The sequence below is a fragment of the Thermobia domestica genome, chromosome 12, assembly GCF_964235325.1.
Source record: "Thermobia domestica chromosome 12, izTheDome1.hap1.1, whole genome shotgun sequence".
Lineage (NCBI taxonomy): Eukaryota > Metazoa > Arthropoda > Insecta > Zygentoma > Lepismatidae > Thermobia > Thermobia domestica.
Window position 1 is genome coordinate 91,519,771 of NC_137465.1, and position 10,175 is coordinate 91,529,945.

The 10,175-nt window shown below is 34.3% G+C and overlaps 1 pseudogene; it reads right to left on the minus strand.

Moving 5' to 3' along the window:
• Positions 1-229: 229 nt before the first annotated feature.
• Positions 230-622, minus strand: LOC145666028 (protein GVQW3 pseudogene; annotated as a pseudogene).
• Between the last annotated feature and the right edge of the window lie 9,553 nt (positions 623-10,175).

Below are 10,175 nucleotides of genomic sequence, written 5' to 3' on the forward strand. Positions count from 1 at the left end.
ACAACACCTCTGCAATCGAAGAAACAAATGAGCATTGTCTTGATGTGTGACTTCACTTGGCGAGCTTTCTTGGGACGAGGAGAGCCACTTGTCTTCCATTGGCTTGATTGCTGCTTTGATTCGGGGTCGTAGCCGTAGCACCAAGATTCATCACCAGTAATCACCTTGGCAAAAAGTCAGGGTCCTCTTTGAGCTGATTTTGAAGTTCAACACATGCCTCAAGTCGACGCTACTTTTGCTCGTCTGTGAGAAGGCGAGTGATAAATTTGGCTGCAACTCTTCTCATGTGCAAATCTTTTGCTAAAATCATCTGAATTGAACTAAACGATATTTCAGCCATCTTACAGAGTTGATCAATGGTTCGGCAAAGGTCTTCACGAACGAGGGCATTGATTTTTTCGACGTTTTCGTCAGTTCTTGTCGTTGAGGGGCGTCCTGAACGGGGTTGGTCTTGAATTGACATTTCTCCATTTTTGAAACGTGCAAACCACTCGTGTACTCTGGTTTTACTTAGGGCAGCATCCCCATAAACAGTCTTCAGCATTACAGTAGTTTCCACGGCCGATTTCCCCAACAGGAAACAAAATTTCACAGCCGCCCGTTGCTCTCGATAATCTGACATCACGTTTTGGCCGAACTGGAAAAAGTTCTTTTACTAAACAAACTCTCAAGAGCGAACCGATGCACTCACACCGACACAACTTCGCACACTGACGTAGGTGGCATGATCGTAACAGACAACAGGTACAACAATGGGTTCCCACACTCTCCATCCCCACTGCAGCACACTTTCCGTTTTTTGGGTCCCCCCCGTATATCCTAACATAATATATATTTATTTTTCCATAATCTTACGAGAAGTTAAACCCCAAAACTTCCCTCGCATACTCCACAGTGTAAAGACAAAAAAGGGTGAATATAATGTGACAACTTTGTATATATAATTCCACATTATGTAATAATTACGAACATTCATATATGTGGATTCTGTAAAACTAACCAATCTGAAGGTTTTTTTCTTTCTATTCAGTACTACCCACAATTCAATTATCATGCAATTATGTTCGCGCTAATTGTTAAGAGTGTTGGTTACATAATGTAATTTTTATTGACTTAAGCCACAATCTTATTAAAGTCCTCAATAATAGCTGATATTTGTATATATATATATATATATATATATATATATATATATATATATATATATATATGTATGTATTATTTTAGCTCTAACTGTTGGTCTAATCACTAGAGCATGAGACTTCTGTAAGAGACCTCGGGTTCGGATTCCACTTTAAACTATAGATCTACCATCGACATCTACTATAATCTTTGATCTCAAGAAGAAAGCCAAAATTAACATTTTGTTTGATTTGGTTTCGTCTCTCTCCCAATTACATAGGGTTGATCTCAAAACATATTTGTAATACTCTCTTCAATTATCATCAACAACATAAAAGTTAGCACATTATTTCTTCTGAATCGAGACCAGAAACTATTTTACAAGGAGGAGGAGACGAGAAAATATTTTTAAATAATCGAGACAAAAAGGAAATAATTCTTCGAAAACGGAGGCGAGACGAGAATTCTTTAAAAAATTGAATAGACGAGAAATTCTTATTTCTCGTTTTTCTCGTGGGGAACACTACTATATTTGGGATTGAAGTATGGTCCTCACATCAAATGTAAATGCTGTACTACTGAGCCATCAATATTCTCCCTCCTTAGTGACGCGGAAGACGAGACGATACGAGAAATAAAGGATTTCTCTTGTTGTCTCTTAAATTAATTGCTCGATTCTCGTCTCGTTTTGATTCTCGAAGAACTATTTATCTTCTCGTTTTATAAATTTATGCCTTCGCTTTTTTCTTTATTTTATATAGAAATTATGAGAATGCTTCCGAGACCCTAGAGAGTCACTAAGGGTGTAATATATCAACATTTAAATCATATTTATTATTGAAGTATATTATGTAATGATTTACGTATCTTAAAATGTTGATAAATACTCTTCATTTTATGTGCTCCTGGGGTTAATCGGGGTTGTCCTGTTTCCTCCCACATTCTTTATTCCAACATTTCATTCATTTCCCACCATTATCGTCTCCTTTAGTCTAACCGGCATATGCTTGGGACGTAAAGCTAAAAGATTTCATTTTACTCTTCATTGTATTCGTACAACCACTGTAATAACTTATGAACTTTTACTCTGAATCATGTAACGCTGGTAACACTGGAATCTAAGACTTCAGTGAATTGTTGCCTATCAGACTCGATAAATATCTTTTCTCAAAAATAAGACAAGAATTGTCGTTTCTCGTCTCGTCTCTAACTTGGACGTACACTTCTCATCTTAACTCTTATTAGAAAGTACACTTCTCGTCTCGTTTCCGAGACGACACGAAAAGTTTCTGTATTCTGTACATTGCTTTTTCGCTTCTACAAACACTAAATTTCTCAGTCACCTTCCATGCCACTTGTTTTTATTTGCTTGATTCATCATTTGGTTAAGCTGAATTTAAATATTTCTCTTTGAAGTATTTTTTTGTAATTTCATATGATTTTTTAAACAAAAATTCTCTATGCGATCTAGCATGATACAAAGATTTAGAAGAACCTAGAGTTTCAAATGCTACTAACCTATTATTATCTTGAAATTTCTGTCACAAATATAATTTTTAAGATTTTTTAAATATACAACGTGTTTCTTATTACCATTATTCTCCCGACAATAACAGTTTTAATGCGATAGGATCTAAGATCTATGTCCCTCTCTTTCCTTAGCACTCAGTGCGTATCGTTCAAAATTACTATATATTATATATATATATATATATATATATATATATATATATATATATATATATATATATATATATATATATATATATATCGGGTGTTCTAAAAATGGGCCCATGCACCACAGAGCACTATTCTACAGGTCATCAAAAAAAGCGAAAATGCTGTATGATGAAATACCCTCCAGGGCTTCCTTCATCCACTATGGGGAATCACAATTTCACTATGTGGCAACGTAGCAGATTAATTTGGAAGCATTAGCATTTCTGTACGAACGCATCAATTGTTACGCTAATAAGTGACGCTAGTGTCGATGTTTATCGACTTGAACTGTCATCTGGCAAGAATCGATGTAATTATTTGATGGATTGGTACATCCACTCTATACCTCTTTATGTGCGACGTTGCCATATAGTGCAAATCACGTCTCCAGGGAAGGACCCGGAAAGTATAATATATATATATATATATATATATATATATATATATATATATATATATATATATTTCGCTTTGTTTTGACTTGTAGAATGGTGTTCTGTGATCCGTGGGCGCCATTTTTAGAACACTCGATATATATATATATATATATATATATATATATATATATATATATATTACTGTTTAAAGCCATTTAAGTTTTAACATTCTTATCTTAAAAGTAGATTATTTGTTCTCCTGTTATAAGAAAGTCTATAAAGTCATTGTAGTTTTTGTTTCAGCGTTTTTCAACATTTCATAAGCTACTTCTGACTTTATAATAAATTGCCTTGTTTTGGTTCTATTAAATAATTGTTAACGAGGGTTTAATTCGTTGTACATAATCTTATGTACTGTACATAATATTTGTAACAGACTGTTTACTCTGTTCGTTTGTTTTGCCTAAATAATTGTATTCATTGTTTAATTATTTGCATGTTTATTTGTCTAATTTGGAATATTGAATGTTATTTTAATGCGTAAATTTTTATTAGAATTTTGCAGCCATGCTTATGAGCTATATGTATTAGAAACCATGTCATCTCTAAATACCAAATAGATGTACTACTATGAGCAAAATAAATGACGCGCCTCTTTATTTTGAAGTTCTTTGAAAATATCTCCGTTTTCTTTATATGTTCTAAATTTCGGAAGGTTTACCCAACAGAACAAGTTAATAACAAACCCGTTTTTAATATTTGTATGAGATATTAGCTTAAAATAAATAAATTAGAAGCAAAAAACATTAAATCGACAGAAATCTCGAGAATTACCAACTCTGCTAAAGTGGGAAATTTTCAAGAACGCAAGGGAATTCTGCAGTTCAACACGAAGCAGCGACATCTATGTCATTGAGAGAAACGTAGATTAGATCTACAAACGAAACTTTTAACGGCACATTTCTAATATGTCTTACTACATGCATGATCAGCGAACTCCAAATATATGAATCTATGCTAAGTATTAACGTATGGATAGAGCAAATAGTGAAAATTACCTATGGAAAAAGACGAATTCTTAGCACAATCGTAATGAAAATTTCTCTTTACCGTAGAACAGGTTCAGTTCACGTTAGAAAACAATTAGCTGATGCAGTTAAAGCAATTAGTCTGTAGTGGTAGTGGGTTCGAACCCCATGGAAGTGTCCTTGTCATTTTTATTTGTATTGTTATTTTATTTTTTTTTATGTGGGAAAGATTCAAATTGTAATATATGTGTAAAACTCATGACTCAACCAAAAAAAGAGAAAATGCCGTTGTGGCACTTGCATTAGTGTTTGTAATTTTTGTTTGCAAACAGTTTCGTAATTATTTCCCCTGTGCTCACTGCTCACTGGTGCATAACGAATGTTTTCCAGTAAATGTTAATTCTAACTTGTTGAATTTTATAAAGTTTCACAATGTTTCTCACTTGATAGTCTTCTATCTACTTTTTCCCTATATATATTTAATTACGGAAAAGTTTTACAATGTATTTGTCTTAAATTGAAATTGTTTTGAATTTACCACATGAAGTAAGTAGCCCGAAGTAGGAGAACTGAAGTAACTGATATTCTACGTAAAAGCAACCTGTTGTAGAATGATTATGCTTCTTACCTTCAGCACATAATCTTTACGTTAGAGAGTCATACAGAGAAAAATCCTGTTTTTCCTCTCCTATGACCACTCATCTTAAACCTCTACATGTAATGATTCGTGTCACATAATTTCGGCTCTCCAAAGACATTCATATTTATTATTATTATTATTATTATTATTATTATTATTATTATTATTATTATTATTATTATTATTATTATTATTATTATTATTATTATTCCTGAATATGCCACCCTTACATAATGTAGTAACTTTAGACATCTTAGTTTAGAATGCTTTCTTTAGTAATAATTTGAGCAACCACGCAACAAAATTTAAGGTGAATGAGGAGGCACGACGTTTTATTTCCCCCTTTCTTTTCAGCACCATCCCAACAGAAAGTATATAATTTCTGACAAGCAGGGCAGACAAAATGAATAAGAAATATATTTTGAGTATCCTTTCCTTCTTCGGATATATTTTGAGTATCCTGTGAATGGAATATCACGTAGCATTTTTTATTCTACCGAAAACGACTCTTGGCCGTTATGGTTAGGTAACAAAACAAATACCTAATATATTTATTGCGCCCCTTGACTGTAATATTACCTCTTCATTATTTGTTCGAGGACGCCCTACACAACCAAGGGCGAAAAGTGTCTAAAGATTACAAAGCACTTTATATGTTGCCAAAAACAAGGAAGTGTATACACAGCATTGCTTTCGTTAACAAGTGTTTCATCCTTGAGTCACTTATAAAATTAGGCAGAATAAACTTTTGCCGATCATTGTTCTAGAGGGATTTGTCCAGAATGGTTTGGTGTCGGGCTAATAACGATGAGTATCCGGTATGTTTATTTACATCACCGTTAAAGAAATAGCAAACTTTCTGAAAGGAACTTACTTAGAAAACATCAGATCCTCCTTCTACATAATTTCATCTGGCGTTCTGAGTGAAAGTCCTATGGGACTATTAGAAAAATATATATTACGTTTCCACGCTGATGGTAGAATTTCTTAAGCAGTTATTGAATTACGTTCGAAGCATAGGCGTAAATACCGCCCCCGCAACCCTGTGGCGTGGGGACCGCACAAGCTGCAAGGCCAAAAAATATACAGAAAGTACGCAGGGGCGGACCAGGCCAAATTTTCACCAGGGCAAAGTGACTTTTTGGCGCCCTCCCCCTGGTACTAGCCTATATTTTACATTTTACCATAGTGTTTTTAATATTTTAAACCCATTTTTCAAAAAGACATTCATTACCTAGGAAAATTTCATAAAGGATATGGCCCGCTATAAACAATACGAACTCCGCCCCCCCCCCGTTTGGTCTTGTGGCTAGCACGCCTGCCTTCTGTGGTACCGGATCCAATTCCCGGTGGATTACTATTGAACAATAAAAGTGGTTCGGATTCCACTATAATTAGTATCCACATCTGCTTTGGCCTAACACCGTGTGCGTGGGTTTTCTCGGGGTTCTCCCGTTTCCTCCCATTTTCTTCATTCCATCATTTCATTCATTACTGATCATCATTGTCTCCTTTAGCCTAACCGGCATAACCGTGGGACGTAAAACTCAAAGGTTTCATTTTTTCTCCTTTAGCCATTAAGGCATAACCGTGGAACGCTGAACTCAAGCAAACAAACAAACAATGCTTACTCCCCCGCCAGTCTTTATTCTACATGCCATCTCTCCATTATTCGATACAGCCCCTTAGTACTATGAAACTCTCCTCTTCCATTGTTACGTAATTGCCACTACTTTACAAGAATATAAACCAAAAAAGTCAGTAGAAAACACGCTATCAAATTTACTTTTTGAGGCTCGTTTTGGCGCCCCTCTTTCTCTGGCGCCCCGGGAAGTCGCCCGGCCCTTGGTACGCCCATGAATGTACGGATGCATAACTGAATTACCACTCGGTTGACCTTGAGGGCAAATCACCAAAGGGTAGCTATAAAAGTAAGTTCAGCATGCATTTCTGTGGAGTTCTGTTCAGTATTCCTATCTGCGAATCACGCTTGTTCGTTGGAGTAGTATTTTACAAACGTAACCTTTCGATAGAGCACAATGGCAGACCAAAGAGAAGGAATTCTTGCCCTTGTGAACGTTGGATACCACAATGTGCAATAAAACTCTCGCGTCTCCTTGAAGTGATATTTTATCGAAAATAACTGTTTTCCTTTATATATCCGAAGTTTTTGAGGGTTTCAAAATGAGGAAACTTTACTGTCAAACAAGGACGCATTTAGGGATGGGTCCAGGAGGTCCGGACCCCCTCTGAAATCCCAACTTTTCTGTAAATTTAGCCTAATTTTGGGGATTATTTTTAAAAATTTTATTATAATTTATCCTAATATTGAAGTCGGACCCCTCCCGAAATAAATTACTGCATACGTGCCTGCTGACAATTTTCAATAGGGTATATATTCGTTAAATAATAAAGTAAAATAATTAAATTAAAAGCAAAAAGCTTCAACATGGGCTAACTTTTGTCCACTGCCAATATTGTTACAAGGGATATTAATAGCAAAAACTGCTAGTCAATGCTGAACCTTGGAACTTCACTCCGAACAACAAGTCTATTATTGAGAACTACATATGAAACATTTTATCAAAACTTATCTAGCTTTTATCTGGCATGAAATTATTATATACACGAAAATGCACTTTCCTAAAATGTGTATATAAACATTGCTCTACGTATCTACGAAGCAATGAAAATCTTTTATCGAAATATGTGAGCAGGAAACTCTAACAGCCAGCCATTTTATTTAAATCGTAATAAACCCTGTAACCGTGCGTTAGCGTGAAGACAAAGCTTGGTCCATTGGTAAAGTATTGGAAGAATGAAAACTCAATGTTCGTAGGTTCGAACCTATCCACTCACCACAACATTTTATTCTTATGTGTAACGATGAAATAAGAAAGAAAAAAATGTATAACCGTTAAGACAAAACTTCAACCAACAATACTAAAATAGTAACACAATGACGTCAACCAAGAATTATTTCATGTAGCGTTTGTACGAAATTACAGCTGTCAACAATTGCAGAAGTAAAAACAGGCTGATAGGTGTAATGCAGTCTAGACTTCTGAATGCATTTACTTCCTGAAAACTTCCGTCTCGTCATTGGTATGCCGTTAGTCATTGTAAAACCTTTCAATTGGAAGTGAAATGACACAAACTAAAAGAGTTTTAAATCAATAAATGTCTATGTGTAAAAGTAGGTGTCTCTTATCCGTAGTTCTGAGTTCCTTTTACTTTGAAGTGACAAATGAAAGAAGAAAGTATGGTGTTCGAAAAAAATCAAATTTGAGATTTCAACGAATTTACACTATTATAGCCTCTAACACCGAAAAAGTTATTTTTCGATACATGTCCATCTGGGGTTCGTCCGTCCGTTCGTTACACTTTTCTGTTCACTCGCCTAGAGGCCATACCGTTCAACTTATCTTCACCAAATTTTAGTTTAAGATTTTCATAGTACGTATTACCTATAGTTTCTTTTATTTCCCTCCTACTCCCGAAACAAGGTTAGTATCCTGTACGATGAAAATAGAAAAAAGATATTTTCCCATAACTGGCTCTAACGATCTTGTTTTCTTTGTTTTTTTATAAATCAATATTTAATTAGCAACCCTATTTTGTGGTATAAGGCATTTATCTGAGAAAAATCTACAAGCGGTAGTTTATACTTAGGGGTGAGTTTTTCTCAGTGATTTTCTCAAAATGCACTCAAGTGTTTTCGATCATATTTCATTAATAAATATTTCATTAATAACTTAACAATATGGCATAACTCGTTTGTCCTAAAAAATGCGAGGGGTAGTTTATTTTTGGTGGAGTGTGTTGTCTGGGCGATTTTCTCAAAAACGAATCAAAAGGGTTTATTCATATTTCAAAAATACATATTTCGTTAATAGCCTAACAATATGGCAAAACTCGTTTGTCCTAAAAAAAATACACGAGGAGTAGTTTACTCTTGGGGCTGTTTTTCCTCCATGGTTTTCTCAAAAATGAGTCAAGCAATTTTGTTCGTACTCAGAAATAAATATTTCATTAAAAAACTAATAATATGGAATAACTCGCTTACCCTGAAAGAATAATCAAGAGATAGTTTATTCGGAAAGTTATTTTTCCCTCACGATATTGTCAATAATTACTCGGACAATTTTATTGATAATTTATTAATAACCCTATATTTTAGTATAAGTCATTTCTATGAAAATCAATTACGACGGATAGTTTATTTTGAGGGTCAAGGTTTTTCCCGACAATTTTCTCGAAAGACAGGCGATTTTGTTCAAATTTCGCAAATAAATATTTCATTAATAACCAAAAGTATATCTTAACTCATTGTTCGAAACAATTCACAAGAGGTAGGTTGCTCCTGACGTGTTCTTTTTGAACGACTTTCTCAAAAATGATTAATTTGATTTTTTCATATTTCATAAACAATTATTGCATTAACTGTTCTATTATATGTCTAATGAAAATATGCTCACAGTGTGACTTAGTTTTGTAGTGTCGATTTTCTTCAATCGAAGTTTATTCGTATTCGTATTATCCAAATACACACTTCAGTAACAACTCCGACCTAACACAGTTAAGAAATTGAATTGAAAAAGTTTAGTGCGGTGGCCCTGTAATTGAATATTTTTTGGTAAACTTCCTAGCTTTTTGTGGTAAACTCAGGCTTTTCTTTTTCGAGCGACAAAAGAGAGAAGAAAATATGCTGATTGTGAAAATAATATATCAAATTCAAATTTCAATAGATTTACATACTTCATAGCGTCTACAAACAGAAAATGTGATTTTTCGATACCCGTCCTTCCGGTCCGTCCGTTCGGTACACTTTTCTGTGCACTCGCCTAGAGGCCATACCGTTCAACGTATCTACACCAAATTTTAAACTTAGGGTTTACACAGTATTCCTACAGGAGATTTTCCAATTTTTTTCCTACCGCCTAAAATAAGTGTGGTTTACTAACAGCCGAAAATCGAAAAAACTATTTTCTCCAAAATGGTTTTAACAATTTTGTTTATTTTTCATTTATCAATATTTAATTAACAACCCTTTATTGCAGTATCAAATATTTCTCTTAGAAAAATTTACGAGGGGTACTTTATTCTTGGAGGTGACTTTTTCTCGACGATTTTCTCAGAAAAGACACTGGCAAATTTTGTACACACTTCATAAATAAATATTTAACCTTGCAACATGCTATAAGTCAATTGACCTGAAAAATATATTAGAAGTAGTTTATTCTTGGAGTTGAATTTATTTCCTTAATTTTAAGGCAGAGAGCTACTTTT